Raw genomic sequence first — 15555 nt, forward strand, 5'->3', positions numbered from 1 at the left:
TGGGAATAACAGGAGGCCTAGGTATGTCAGCCTTGGCTTCTCAGGCCCAACATAATGGTTTCACTTCGTCGCTAATTTCACCTTTCAGCCTTTGCCAAATACCTTTAAGCAGAAGCAAACCCGACTTATGATATTTACATGATGATATTTGCTCTGAGAGTCCTGAAGATCTGACAACGAACAAGATGGATATGGTCCCTGACCTCACAGCACTGAAATTCTAGTGGGGGAGAATAGGCAGGCAAAAGGGAGTGGCCACCAGAGGGATAAGTGGAAGAACAAAGGACAGTCTCCTAAAAAGTGATGGGAGGGGTGTGGGCGTCAGCCAAACTTCCCGTGGCAAGGAGAAGGCTAGAGTTCCAAGCAGAAGCAAGTGAGAGCAAGGCAAGGCTTCTTTCCCTTGAGGAAATCAGTGGACACTGGAGAAAAAGGAAGTTGAGGAGTGAGGTGCTAGGAGGAGAAGAGAGTAGGTCAAGTGGGACCCTGTCAACCATGTTGGGCATTTAGCCTTTGTCTCAAGATCAAGTAGAGGAAGGAGGACAGAGGATTTCGAACGGTGGGGTGACAATATTCGATGTGCATTTTGGAAAGACTGCTCTGGCAGCAGTGGGGAGAAAGACTGGGTGGGGCACAGGCAAGAGGAAGGACAGAGGACCGAGGAGGGATGGAGGGATAATGGCAACGGTCTGCCTGGACACCTGTTTTGGGGGTGAAGCACCGTTCTTCCTCTGGTTTCCAGGGCACAGGCCGTGCTTTCCCCCTCCCCTGACATACAGGCTCAGGTTTCCAGCTCTGCAGCCTCTGGACACTGGGACCCAGTTCAGCACTACTGGAGTTCCCATCCACACTACTCACTACCCCTGTGATCTGTCCGCTTATACGAGAGGCCCTCTAAAGCAGCAGGTCCCCTTCGAAAGCAGAGTAGGGTCCTCTCTTGCTCAGGTGTGAGAAGCTACTGACCAGAATAGCCCAGTTCTGGCATTTTCATGTCTGTAATCACCAGGAACATGGACAAATGTGTTATTCTTATATATAAGAAATGTGTGCATTTGTTCTGATACTCGGAACACTTGTAATAAATGTAAACCCGAACTAGATTAATAACAGTAAAATATAATCTATGAGGTTACTGACCACTTGGTACGATGATGATTGGTTCTTTTTGACTCACTGTGATCTCCAGAAAGCATGAGAGTCTCAAAAGAACTTCATGCACACCTAAGTGGATATAAATGGTATGAGTTTATTTCTGGAGTCGGAGAAGAGAGTCCCAGAGTGGAATATTCTTTGTGAGGAACCGGAATATCAGGTTTTTTCACACTGGAATTCCTGAAACCAATTAAAGTGTAGCTTCTTGGTGAATAAGAAATCTCTGTCAATAGTTTCAGGTGTCTCCTACCTACTGCACAACATAAAGGCAGCTGAAGGCTTTGCAGCTTGATGTGTAAAGAGGTGCAAACTTGGCTATTTAGAGAAGGTATGCACGTGTGGCATTTTCCTTTTAGAGAGGGTATGTGCAGTGAAATTTAATCTGAAACCATTTTTTTAACATGTTGCAATGCCCCCCTTTGTTAGAATGCATTACTCTGACCACATCCCTGAAATCCAATTCAGTTACTGCAGCCAACAAATTGCTGAATCCGTGCTCACTCTGTACAACCAAAGAGCAAGCACATTAACGGTACTGGCTGGGACAGTTGGCCTGGCCCCAAGGAAATACTGATTTCTATATATAAATTGTAAGCAACTGGTTTAACACCATTTATAAAGGTATTACAAGTTGTTAAAGAAAACACGACATTTTGCAAACACATTAAAGATCACTTATATTTCCAACAATAACTCGTCTCCCCTCCCTACCCCCCTTCCCCACCAAAAAAAAAGCTTCCTTGAAAACTACCTTGGCTGGAATAACTAACACCCCATAAGATTAGGCTTCTTTTAGCAGAGAGACTTAGCAAGCAAAGAACCTCTCCCATGCAGATAAAAATAAACTGTCTCTGCTCATCTTTTTTTTTTCTAAAAAGATAATTAAGAAGTTTCATTAAAAGAACACATGTTTAGACCGGTCCACTGGTCCTGTGGCATCAAAGGATAAAGCCAACTGAGGAAGCTTCTGCAAGGAGAAAGATTCTTGATGAAGAAGCAGTGATATTAAGCAGCAAAGGAGCCACGGTAAGGAGCAAAGAATCCGTTCTTTCAGCTAAAAGTCAGGTCAACATAAAATATAATTATCTTTTGGATTGTGAACATGATAAAGTTGCCCACAATGTTTTAAAATACAGAGATCCTTCAATAATCAGAGCCCTAGTTATGTGCCAATTATAATACATGTAAGCTTGAAAAAAGAAATAGAAGTAGGAAACTCATTTACACCACATAAAAAACAACCTTTTTTGATCCCCAAATAGAAATTCTATTTAGTCCTTTTATGTAAACAGAAATTTAAGGGCAGGTCCTAGAAGACAACAGGATCCTAAACAAGACATTTACTGAACAATTATTTTAATCTGAAATAACTGAATTATATACAATAAAAATTAACTCTACTTTTATTTAGTAAAATTAAAAAAATTTTCCCTACCTCTCTTTGGAGGCAGGGTCTTCCACAGCCATTTTCACAGGTCAAACCACTGCTATGGTTAAGCTGTGAGTTTGAGTCTCCCCACAAGTTTGTGATTTACTTGTGATTGAAGAAAATCTCTGATTCATATTTGGTTCCCCAAACTCAGGATTAAATGAATGGATTCAAGATGCTGAAGTGACCAAATAGTCTTAATTAGTCTTGAAACTCTAGATCAAGCTTTAGATTGGCCCGTAAGGATGTACCTCCACGGTGGTTCAAGATGCATACAACCATCAGAAAGTGGTATGACCACCACAGCTGCCAGCCAGAAAAAGTAAACATAAAACTGGGATTCCATGCATCAATCTACCTGTCAAAAGTAGGATCTCTTTGAAGCAGCAGTTCATATCACAGCTCCCCAGCAAGTAGATTTTGATTCTGTTCCCAGTTGTGTGTCTTGTTCTACCATACTTTGTAAACCTTGATTTTCTCACTGTCAATGGGAGGAAATGGAAGGAAATGTCCTCTTCCAGCTCTAAAGGGTTGTGGATTTGGATGACAATTCAGTAAATGACCAGATTTGCTACAGAGGCTTCACATAATCATCATATAAAACTGCAGCCTCTTACAGATCCTGGCCTCACTTTTGGGGGATTTCTTTCCTAGGGGAGTCCCACTGCCTGGCTGCCCAGTCTTCCTAGGTTTACTCCCTCATTTTCCTGGGGCATATCCTCCATGAGCTTTCTAAGAAACCATCTGTAGAGGTACTTTTTTTTTTTTCATACTTGGAAATGTCTTTATGGGATTGACAGTTGGGCGTGTACCGAGTTGAGATTAGAAACCATGTTCCTTAGGGTTTTGAAGACTGTTTTACCCTATCACAACACTCAAGGATGCAAGTTTGAGGAGCCAGCGGCCATTCTGCTTCTCAACTCCAGTGTTTCTTAAATTGCAACAGGCATCAGAACTGGGGGTGGGGGGCTTCTTGGAGCACAGATTGCTGAGCCCCACACTCAGGGTTTCCATTTCAGTAGGCCTGGGTGCGACCTGAGAATCTGCATTTCTACCAAGTTCCCAGGTGATGCTGATGCGGTGAGGCTCACACTGGGGAGAACCACTATTTATCCTTACAGGTGACCTGCTGTGTATTTTATTTTTCCTCCTCTCAGAGCTTCTCTTTAACCCCGATGTTCTAAAAGAGCACAGTAATGTCCCTTGGTGTAGGTCTTTTTTTTTTTTTTTTTTTTTCCCATTTGCTGGCACTCAGTAGGGTCTTTCAACCTAGAAATGTGTGTTCTGTGGCTCTGGGAAATTTTTTTGCCTCTTTGATAATTTCCTCTTTTCTATTTCCATAGATGTCTCTTCATGGAATTCCAATTAGATTTCCAAGTTGATCCTCTAATTTTCTTATTTTTTCTTCTCCAGTTTTCCATCTTTTTATCTTTTGGTTCTTCTTTCTGAGTTTTTCAACTGTCTTCCAACACTTCTATTACCTTTTTAAAGTGTCTGTTATTATTTTATATATATATATATATATATATATATATATTTTGTTGTTGTGGTTGTTGTGGCTGCATTGGGTCTTCGTTGCTGCGCGCGGGCTTTTCTCTAGTTGCAGCGAGCAGGGGCTGGGCTACTCTTTGTTGTGGTGCGCGGGCTTCTCATTGCAGTCGCTTCTCTCGTTGTGAAGCACGGGCTCTAGGCTGCGGGCTCAGTAGTTGTGGCACGTGGGCTCAGTAGTTGTGGCGCACGGGCTTAGCTGCTCCACGGCATGTGGGATCTTCCTGGACCAGGGCTCGAACCTGTGTCCCCTGCACCGTCAGGCAGATTCTTAACCACTGCGCCACCAGGGAAGTCCCTGTTATTATATTTTTAACTTTTAAGAGTCCCTTTCTTATTTTCTGAAATATTCCTTTTTATTATTATTATTTTTTTTTTTTTTTAAATTTATTTTTGGCTGTGTTGGGTCCCCGCCTCTGTGCAAGGGCTTTCTCCAGTTGCGGCGAGCGGGGGCCACTCTTCATCGTGGTGCGCGGGCCTCTCACTGTCGCGGCCTCTCTTGTTGCGGAGCACAGGCTCCAGACGCGCAGGCTCAGTAATTGTGGCCCACGGGCCTAGCTGCTCCGCGGCATGCGGGATCTTCCCAGACCAGGGCTCGAACCCGTGTACCCTGCATTGGCAGGCAGACTCTCAACCACTGCGCCACCAGGGAAGTCCCTGTTATTATATTTTTAACTTTTAAGAGTCCCTTTCTTATTTTCTGAAATATTCCTTTTTATTATTATTATTTACTACTCTTTTCTTATTTTGTGGATATAACATCTCTCTTCTCTCTGGAGATATTAAGTTGTTTTGAAGTTCCCTTCTCCTTCCATTGTCTCTGGTTTCCTCTTCCTATGTATTTCAGACTCTGACTTTATTCTTACAAACCCTTTCAAGAGACAGTGATCACTGGCTATCCACTCATATTTAGTAAAAAGCAGTCCCGGAAAGCTTGCTGAGGGCTGTGAGGTAAGGACTTGCTGACTGGTGAGTCTCACCACAGGTGGTCTGTTTCACGATGGATCCACAGGCACCTGTCTGATCGCTCAGATCCTCCAACCTCCAGGCTGGTGGGGATAAGCTTGACTGCTAGTGTCTGGGAAGGTGAACAGGAACATAAGCTGAGGGGAGAACTGTCACCCTCCTATTCAGATCAGACTTAATTTCCCTGACTGCAGAAGATGCTGCCCTCAATCCCCATCCCTTGCCCAGCTGGGCCTGTGCCCCAAATTCCAGAGACTTCGTTTCAACTCTCTAGAGAGTAAACTTCTAGTTTTCTGCCTCCATCAAGGGAGGGTCGGTCACTGGGCCTTAAGTTTTGGAGGGGGAACCTGGAGGTCTGCTTCTTATAAAAGAGTTTTCACCAATCCCCCATTTTCAGTCCTACTCTGCATCCCTATCTTTACCGACTTTGAATTCCTGAAGCATCCTGAGCTTCTGCAGCAAAAAAGCGTTTGCTTCTTTTGGGATTCACTCCACTCTCTCTAAATCATTTACAACTTGCGTGCTTGCTTGAAAGATTTTAATGAAATCTTTCATTCGGACTGTCTCCTCTCCTGTTTTCTCTTTGTTCCTGTCGGTGTGCACTTTAGTCCTTTATTTTCATTTTAAGGGGGTTCTAGGATGGAGCAGAGTGAAACAAATGTGCTCAGTCCACCATGCCTGATAGGACGTCTTTAATGGGAATCTGATCAGTGAATAAGACCAGTCTTTCTCTAAAAACCTTCCCTCACAAAAGTTATTGTAATTTTTTAAATGGAAACATCATTCAACTTAGATAGTCTAACAAAAAATTAGCCTATGTAAATTTTACCTTAAGATGACACTATGAACCAGAAAACATGGCATCATTATTCTGAACCTCAAATTAATAAACAGTTCTCATACAGGGGATGAATCCTGTATGAACACATCAGGCTAAATTAATGTCATTTTATTTTTCTGACGTGGTCCACAGACCAATGGACTAGGAACATCACGAACACAGAATGTCCTGATCTCACCAAGTACTTAACTTGTCCTTGTGAATAAGACACAGAACATGCGGTGGTGATGATCACATAGACGAGTGAGTCTGCATCCCTAGTCTTTATTCAGAGACTGGCATGGACCTTTAGGGAAGATGCTAAGTGGCCTGCTACTGAGGCTGCCTGTGGCCTTGTGCTGTCAACGTTTGTATGAATATGAATAGAGATGTGAATAATCAAGTGCAACTCATCCGTTAGATGATATGATCCCAAACCTCTCAATATACTAAAGTGATGGTCTAGAAGCAACTAGAGAAATTAAGCTGGGGAAAGGCAGTGTTTTTAATTTTTAATCAATCATTTAAAAAGGCCTATTTGGAAGCAATTCGTGCAAGAATGACAATAGACTTGGGGGTTTCAGCTGACCGCAACTTGGTATGTGCCCATAATACAACATGGTCCTTAAAAAGCTAATATAATGTTATGCTTCATTAACATCCCATATTCTGGTCAAGAGACACAGTCCACCATATTCTGCATTAGACCACATCTCAATATCTTGCTCTGGGCACTGGAGTTTAGTGTCATGCTAAAGGACGAGGGTGACAGGAGGACTTTCAGAGTCTAGACCTGCACTGTCCAGCATAATAGCCACCGGCCACATGTGGCTCTTTAAATTTAAACGAAATTTAAAACTTAATTCCTCCATCACACCAGCCACATTTCACGTGTTCAATCCCCATGTGTCCAGCGGCTACCTCCGTGGACTGCACACATTTCCATTATCGCAGAAAGCACTACTGGACCGCACTGGTCTAGACCCCACATCGTACAGAAAATGGGAACTGGAACTTGAGCCAGGAGAAGAGAAAGCTTTAAGAAGACCTTACAGGTTAAGACTTGTCAGTATTATGTTATGATGCGGAAAATAGACTGAAGTTGTTCTCCCCGGTGCACAGACCTAGGACGATAGGCAGAAACTGCAGAAAGGCAGAGCCCAGCTTAACAAATAAAGAGTCCCAGCAATCAGAACTATTCCAAATGGAACAGCACCTCACCCAGGAGTGAGCTTTTGTCCCCGGAAGGGCTCAAGGGGAGGTTGCATAACCTCCCTTCAGTGAGAAACATCTCTTCCAATTCAAAGTTACAAGGATTGCATGCAGACACTCAAAACTAACAAGACATGGGTTCTGACCAGTTATATAATATAGTAAACCATTTCGAATTCCCTTCACCCTTTTGTTGATACTTGTATGAGGATAGAGGTGAGGAAGTGAAAGCAAGACTGACAGGAGGAGGAGAATAAGAGAAAAGAGGGATTTATACGATGAACTGATGAGAGTCCTGATTCTGTAAACATGCATTCATCTTTAAAGAGTACTGCCCTCTATTCCCAGGCCAATATCTTACGCAGGATGACATGGCCATTGGTGACGAAGTACAAAAGCATCTTATTTTTTTCAAAAAAAATTATGCTTGTTTTGATTCTAACTCCGTATGTTCGTTTTGTTATAAAAAATTTAAAATGGTTTGTGCATTGTAAAACTGACAGTCCAAGAATGTATACCATGTTTATCCTGTGCTGAATGGTACGTGCAGTGAATATTACCTTAATATTTCATGCTGCCTTCAGCCTCACTCTAGAGACTGCTCTATCCAGCAGCTGAAGCTTTCTGGAGAGGAAGGGAGACAGCCAGGAAGGTGACTTTAAGTGCTAGAAAGGAGGTGCTAATATTTATAACTGTCTTTTCTTTCATGTTTTGAATTTAGTACTTAAGCAACTTGCAGCCAGACAGAAAAGGGGAGGTGTTGGTTAGAGCCCTGTTTCATTGTTCTGTTCTCTCTAACCAACAACTAGAGCCCATACCTCTAGGCTATGGAGGACAGCACAGACAGTAAAAGAAGGGAGAGAAGGAGGAAAAGTACCTAGGCCAGGACAGAGACACATGTTGAATCTTGCCTCCCAGTCATGAAAAGCAACTGCTGTAACATTATTGTTTTGTCTGTCTTGGAAGCACAAGCCTCACAAGCAGAGAGAAGTCTCTGGCAGGAGCTGTATTTGATACTTCAAAGCAGCCAACAAAAGGCTAACGTGAAGTTGAGGGAAAGGATGAGAAAATGCTGTAGGTTCAGGATAAACACTGGTAATACAGGACTTCTTGTGGCAAGTTATACTGGAAGGTCAAGTTCGAGGGACTGTGGGTCAATTTTATGGGCTCCAAGAGCCATCATTGAAGAAAGGTGCCCAATGGGTCACCAAGTCAAATCTAAGAATGTTGCCACCTTGGAACAAAGTTTTGTTAATGAAAACAATTTTAAGTGTGTACAGAGAGGCAGGAACAAAAAGGTTAACTGACTAGTCTCTTCTGCAATTAACCATGTATTAATTTGGACTGGGAAACTGACTCAGTCATTCATTTAGCGAACATGGACTGAGTGGCCACCATATGCCAGGCGCTGAGTTACATGACAGGGTTACAACGGGGACAAAAACAGACATGATCTCAGCTTTTATAAAGTTTCATTCTGGTGGTGGAAGTGGACATTAAAGAATCACAAATATACAACTGAAAATGAGATTGCATTTATGATAACAACATAGACATTGTAAATAAAGGAAATATGAAAATGTGTAAGTCTGACTTAGCAAAAGCTGGGGGGAGGGTGAGTACTCCAGGCAAAGGGACTGGAGGCAGGAACAAGCTGGCACATTCCTAGAAATGAGGAATGATTCTAGAGAAGGCTAACAGGAAAGGAGGACTCGGGTCACGCAGAGAATTGTCTATCTTGAGAAGGATTTTTGCTCCTGATCTAAGAGCAATGGGAAATTCCTGAAGGGTTTAAAGAGCCATGACACGATCACAAATTTACGTTTCAAATACAGCCACTGTAACTTGAGAATTCAAACACCTAGCAAATGTGTATTTTGGGGACCAGTTTATGATTAAATGTGAAGGTAAACTTAGAGAGTATTACACATACGGCTCTGTGTACAGTAAGCTCTCTTATGTGCAAATCACATATAAACATTTTAAAATCCAAGAAAAGATTGCAACTTATCATACTAAGGTGTTTATGTGTTTGCTCTGTAAGACTTGGGCTTCATGAGCTTACTGCTATTAAACACAGTAATGTCTGGCTTGCTTGTACTGGTGAAGGTGGTGACCCTCAAATGCAATGTCCTTCACATATGAAGACACTAGTCCATTTATCCTCATCTGTAGAGCACACAGTTGGGGATGAATTTTTCAGTTAAGGTGGTCAGATTCCTTGGGCTCGTCTACACCCACATGTGGGTAAAGATGGGATACCGTTTGTGTCCACTTCATCAGAACCCTGATTCCCCAGAAACTTAAGTTCTCATTTTGAGTGAAGCGTCTCCCTAATTTCCTTAATTTCCATGATAAACTGGTGACTGCTTTTCAAATACTGATTTATATAGGCTTTGGTTTAAAAAAAAAAACTCTGTTTTTACCTTTCAGCTTTACCTCATGGTTATAAAATTACTTAGCTCTACCATCACTTGAGAACATATAAAAATGCTTGCCTTTCCCACATGCAGCTTTATTTCTGAGCTGTGAGCTATTAAAATAACAATGCATTTTAAAAGTTATAAGCAGAATTTGGTGAATCATTTAAATACATTCTGTGCCAAGCAACCAGGCAATAGCCTCTTAAGTCTCCCAAACTGATTTTTCATTAGCCTGATTTGGGGACTGTAATGAGAACGCATGCTTCTGGATGGAATTCCCACTTGACATGGTGCCGGGTTCAGCACACAGATAACAGAACACTGCAGATCTGACTTCCAGTCATTAGTTCGACTCTACTCCTTTCAGCATCCAGGAGCCCACGCTCACATGACTCCCACGCCATGGCCAATTTCCTTTTGTGGGAAAAGGAGGTGTGGCCCTAACATACAGCAAGGCTCAGAGCACAGAACGGTTCTAAAGGTGGATGGATAACAGGTATTTGGCAAGTCATAACTGTTAATTATCAAAGTCACATTACTGAGTGGTCTATGGCACTTGACTTTGAATATGAGCACTGTTTAATGACTACTTGAGAAAAAGGAGAGAAGCAGATTTGGTGCTTAATTGAAATGTAGTTATTTCATTCCTCTGCTTAAAAAAAAGTCAATTCCTCCCCCAAAACCTGTAAAACACCTAAGCTGATCCCTGTCAGTGTAACCAAATCCCCTTCCCAGTCTAGACCTCACTCACCCTCTCACTCTACACACATTGAAAGGACAGCCCTCCTCTGCTTCCCTCTGTTATCCAGGGCATCTCCTCCTTGGAGTATCTCTTTATTCTTTATTGTCTGTCTGCCCATTATATTTATTCAAAGCCCCTGGAAGGCAGAGGCCAAGTGCTACTTTTCTTCATTCTCCAGCACTCAGCACATAGTAGGTGGTGTTTTGGGGGCACTTTAAACAGCTCCAAATCCACCTTATAGTTATATAAACCCTCAGGCTAGAAACGGTGTTCATTTATTAATTATAGTTGAGTGCTCACTGATTTTTTTGGAACTATTTGAAGAGAGCAAAAGTTCTCCTGAAAACTCACCCCAAATGCCAAGTTCTTCCTTCCTCCCTCATCTACTGCCACCAGGATAATGTTTCTAAATCCTGCCCTCCTCCTGTGACCCTCCTGTTCGAGAATCCACTGTGCCCCCCCCCCCCCCAAGTCTCTGTGCCTCCCCCCAGCCCACTGCAACTGTATCAGCAGCAGCTGTGGTCGCTCACGCCATCCGGAGCCCTTTCATGTACAATATGCCATTTGATCCTTCACCGGGACCATATGAGATAGACGGGCAGACATCTTACACTGTTCCCACAGATAAACAAAGCAGAGTTCATTAGCTCTGCCTGAGGTCAGACAGGTCATTAGCGTGAAACAAAACAAAAATCTGGGGGCCCCATTTCCAGCTCAGGTCTCTCTACTTCCGCACAAGGGCCCGAGATCTCTCATCTGCTCAGATACTTAATGAGAACCTCTTATGTGCCAGAGACTGGATTGGGCTCCTGAGGCGACAGAGAGCTCAGTAAGACACGAGTCCAACCCTGGAGTGAGAGGTATGACAAATGCCATGGGAGAACCACAGGTACTGCGCATGTAGGAGTTTCAAAACTGAAGAAAGAAAGGTCACCACCCTTCTCCAAATTCTACAATGACTACTGTTCACGCTCCAGCAATTGCTAATACTCCCTACTACCCAGGATTGTTCTCCGTAGCATATAAATCAGATCAGACCTCTGATGGAAGGCAGGACTCTCATACCTTCCTGCATCCCCAAAGCATCTCCCATGATGTGATGGTGCTACATCTCAGGCAGAATCAGGGTCTAAAGCCCGTGGAGGGGGGAAGATCATCTATCATTGATACACCCTTGAAAAACCCTTACAACACCAGCAAAGGTTTTTTATGCACACATGTGTTCTCTTTCTCTCTCTCAATGATTCCTGTAGGGCCAGTTTTTCCTTTGGTGTTAGGACAGGTCAATTTCGTGTTTTGTTGTTGTTGTTGTTTTGTATTTTGAATTTTTAGTTCAGGACCTGATGCAGTAGTTCCCATGAACATCGGGCACAGGGGCTAGGAAATATATCTATCTCTGAAGACCAAAGTCATCCTCGGTTGTCTGAGATATACAAACTTCAAAAGGCAAATGGGAAAGGGGGCTTTTATTTCCTGCATACTTTCATTTCACACACACTCCAGGGCATGTGCTCGCTGGGTAGAATGGTGAGCTAAATCCTTTTGCCACTTAAATTACTTCTCTTGTGTTCTTCCTTTCTTTCTTTTAATTATTAGTATTGCTGTTGCTATAATTTTTTATTTTGTTTATTGCCAAGCATGCACAGCTGAACACAGGTTAAGACATAGGTAGGCATTTTCTCCACTGTAAATTTTCAGCCTCTTCTATAGACTAAGTCTCTAGGAGGAGATCTGTCTGAATAATGATAAATGCATGTGGTTGTTCCATAAATATTCCTTAATTCAATTCATATACTAATTAAGCACCGATTGTATGCCATATAACCTACATTAAGTACTAGGGAAAACAAGAGTCAGCCCCAGAGGCCTCATAGTAGGGGAGAAAAATATGAACAAAATCATCTCATGGCCATGTAACAGTTGGACATACAAGGCAAGATGGGCCTGGACAGGGCAGGGGAGGCTTACGGAGATGAGCCCCACCCCCAGGATGCTCCTCATGACTCCCTCCCTCACCTGCAGGCCCTAATTCAAGTGCCACATTCCCAGTGAGCCCCTCCCCTCAGCCCCATTTAAAACTGTAAACTGCTCCCCCTCTTCCACCACACATACTCCTATACCTCCTCTCTCCCTAGCACTTAGCTCCTTCTGATCACATCTCTCTCTTTTTTGTTTTTGGGCTGTGTCAGGTCTTTAGTTGCGGCACGCGGGATCTTCATTGCAGCGCGCAGGCTTCTCTCTAGTTGTGGTGTGTGGGCTCTCTAGTTGTGGCGCACGGGCTCCAGAGTGCGTGGGCTCTGTAGTTGGCGGCACGTGGGCTCTACAGTTGAGGCGCACGGGCTTACCTGCCCCGCGGCATGTGGGATCTTAGTTCTCCGACCAGGAATCAAACCTGCGTCCCCTGCATTGGAAGGCAGATTTTTAACCACTGGACCACTGGAGAAGTCCCATCTCTTATTTATTTTACTCTCCGTCTTTTTCCTTCCATGAGAAGGGCAGCCCCACGAAGGCAGGGATTTCTGTCTGTTTTGTTCATTGTTGAACTTTGGCCTTAGAATAGCACCAAACACATAGCAGGATTTGTTAAGTCTTCAAAAAGCAGCCTTCCTGACCATCCTAAAGGGCAGCCGACCGAGCTCTCCATCCCTTCGCCCTCCTTTCTTTTCCTTCACAGCCATTATCAAGAACTGAAGTTATCTTTTCTTTTAAAGTTTGTTTACTTATTTTTCTCTCGCCCCTCACACGGATAGAAGCTTCACAATAAGAGGGAGTTTTTTGTCTGCTTTGTTCATTGTGGTGTCCCCAGCACTCTAAACAGAACCTGGCACTGTTTGTTTCTTTGACAAATTTTCCTTGAGTGAATGACCGTCATCCCCATGCCTGTGGCTCATGTCCACTGACCACTCAGCCTATGCCAGGCAGGTTTCACTATATTCTCTCTCCCAATCCTCGCAACAACCTGATGAGGTGTGTGCTATTATTATTCTCATTTTACACAGTAGGAAGCACAGACAGACTGTACCTTGCCCAAGGGCACAAACTACCAAAGAGAAGAGCCAGCTATTAACGGCAAGCCATCCAACTCGAGCTTTGCTTTTAATCACTGTTCTACTGACTCGACGGAAGCTGCACTGTGGGACAACAGGGCCACCATCGCGTCAGGTCTACTGTGGTGGCTTCCTCATTATCTGGCCCCTCTAAGCCCCCTCCTGCCACTGCCAGGCCATTCTCCACACTAAAGCCAGAATGACATTTTCCAATAGCAAAACTAATCACCTCACTCTGCTTTAAATCTCTTCAATGGCGGTGGAGCATACCTGTTGGGGTCCCACCGGCAAAAGTGATCAATATTTGTAATAACCTCTCTAGAAGGATGACACTGTCTTCTCTGAAAAAATGACAGGTTATGAAGAAAAGGATGGACTTGGGAGAAATGCTCTACCTTCGAGATAATAATGAGAAAAGGCTTATCTGGTTATGACAAATTGGCCTCTTCAGTAATTCAGAAATATGTATGTAATGTCTGATCAGAATCTCAAGTAGATGTGTTAAAATGGATTTACTTGGGCCCCACCCAAACACGTTAATTCAGAATCTCTAGGGATGGGGTCAGGAAATCTACATTTTAACCAGTAATCTAGGTATCCCTTTGACATTCCTTCATGTAAACCTTTTCAAATCTAAGATACCAGGCAAAGCACCTGCATGTTGGACGATACCATATAAACGATCAGTGTCAAGACAAGACCCAACTAGCTCTATTTTATGACCAGTAAGGCCTCTTGTTCAACAGTAACGTTACATAACTTATGGATTCAAACCTGTCCTAACTCAGGTCACAGGTTTCAAAAATGTCCAATGTTGGGCAGCTCGTGCAACATGCAAGAAGCCAGAACTATCACATCTGGTAAAATCAACTCGCTTATGCCAGGTCAACAGTTTTAGTATAAGACATGTTCATTCCAAAAATTATTCCACTTCTTCCCTTAAAATATACCATCCTGCCATGTGTGGCTAGGAAATTAAGAAAAATAAACACAAAGCACAAACCATGTTTTGCCCAGAGCGTGCCAGTTGACTTCTGAGCTACTGCTGTGTGGGATTCAAAGGAAAGCAAATCTATTCAGGTCTTTTACCTCCTGAAAGTTCCCATGGTCAGAGATGAGCTTTGTTAATGGGGAAGTTGAATGCTCATCCAACCTTCATTCCAAGATGCTGGCATTTTACCAGGCTTCCCTGACATTATCAGAACTGGTCCCTAAGTGAATTCACCTCTGGCCATGGGTGACAACTGACCTAATATTAGTTGTTGGCTCCTGCAGCTGAGAGAAGAGGAGGGTCTTACCAGGTACAGTCTTCCCTGCATCCAGGCCATCCAGCTGGCAGGGGCCCTCACCGCACAGTGCAGCAACGGTACAAAAAAAAAATCTTGACAGAAGTCAGATAGTCTCGGGAACTACTTGGAAAGATATGGGATTTAATTGTGGTGCTACAGCAAATTTCTAATCTGAGCCATATTATGTGGTTTAACAATTTTTTGTTTTTGAAATTTCAGAAATGCATTTAAGTACTGACTTTTGGCTCTGGTTATTTTCAAGTGCTTCTATATAAACAAAAACAGTCTACCCTACACAAGACAGAAATTAACAGTGCTTTAGAAACAATGACTATGTATTACGAAATCCAAAGAAGCCTACAGAAGAAACAAAACATTTACAGAAAAGGACAGCCAGAGAAGTAAATTTTTCAAGATATTTCATAGATATAAAAACAATTTTTACTATGCACATGGAATTAGCAGGCCCGTGACACAAATTACTCTTTGGAGAGTCTATGTGTTCTAGGTAATAAATAGAATCTATCATTATGTAAGAGGAACAAAGCAATCCCTGGTTAGATGTACTACGACAAATTAAGGGGAAGAAAGTGAGATTATTCGAGTTCAGTAAAGTTTATTCAGCACTCACTAAAGTGAAACACAAACAAAAATATGGAGAAAAGCTCAGATATTGAAGGTTTCTAGTTTTCTAATTACAAACTACAGCTTTAAAGTGTAAAAATCACTAGGTTATTTACTTCTGATCAAACTTTCTAATTTCCTTACAAGTTCTTACGCTTTCACCTCTATACCATGCCAAAGAGAAGATTGTTTTCCTCATCCCACCCAGATTCCAAAACTCCACTGCAGACCCTCTCAGCCATGAATCACGCAGTGACCCTCAAGACCCCCTGAACATGCTGACAGTATCTGCCAATACACAGGACA

At 42.9% G+C, this 15555-nt stretch overlaps 1 protein-coding gene across 6 annotated transcripts in view; it reads right to left on the reverse strand.

Moving 5' to 3' along the window:
- The window catches only part of LRIG3 (leucine rich repeats and immunoglobulin like domains 3), a 47310-nt gene that overhangs the window by 23882 nt on the left and 7873 nt on the right, over positions 1 to 15555 (reverse strand). Inside the window, exon 3 of one of the 6 annotated variants that reach the window (XM_036867055.1) lies at positions 14635 to 14748. The exons of 4 other annotated variants lie outside the window; for them this stretch is intronic. The gene's annotated coding sequence lies outside the window, so the exon portion shown is untranslated. The remainder of the gene's footprint in view (positions 1 to 14634; positions 14749 to 15555) is intronic. One more of the 6 variants, XM_036867056.1, reaches the window with a different exon arrangement.

The sequence above is a fragment of the Balaenoptera musculus genome, chromosome 10 (genome assembly GCF_009873245.2).
Source record: "Balaenoptera musculus isolate JJ_BM4_2016_0621 chromosome 10, mBalMus1.pri.v3, whole genome shotgun sequence".
In the NCBI taxonomy this organism is placed as follows: domain Eukaryota; kingdom Metazoa; phylum Chordata; class Mammalia; order Artiodactyla; family Balaenopteridae; genus Balaenoptera; species Balaenoptera musculus.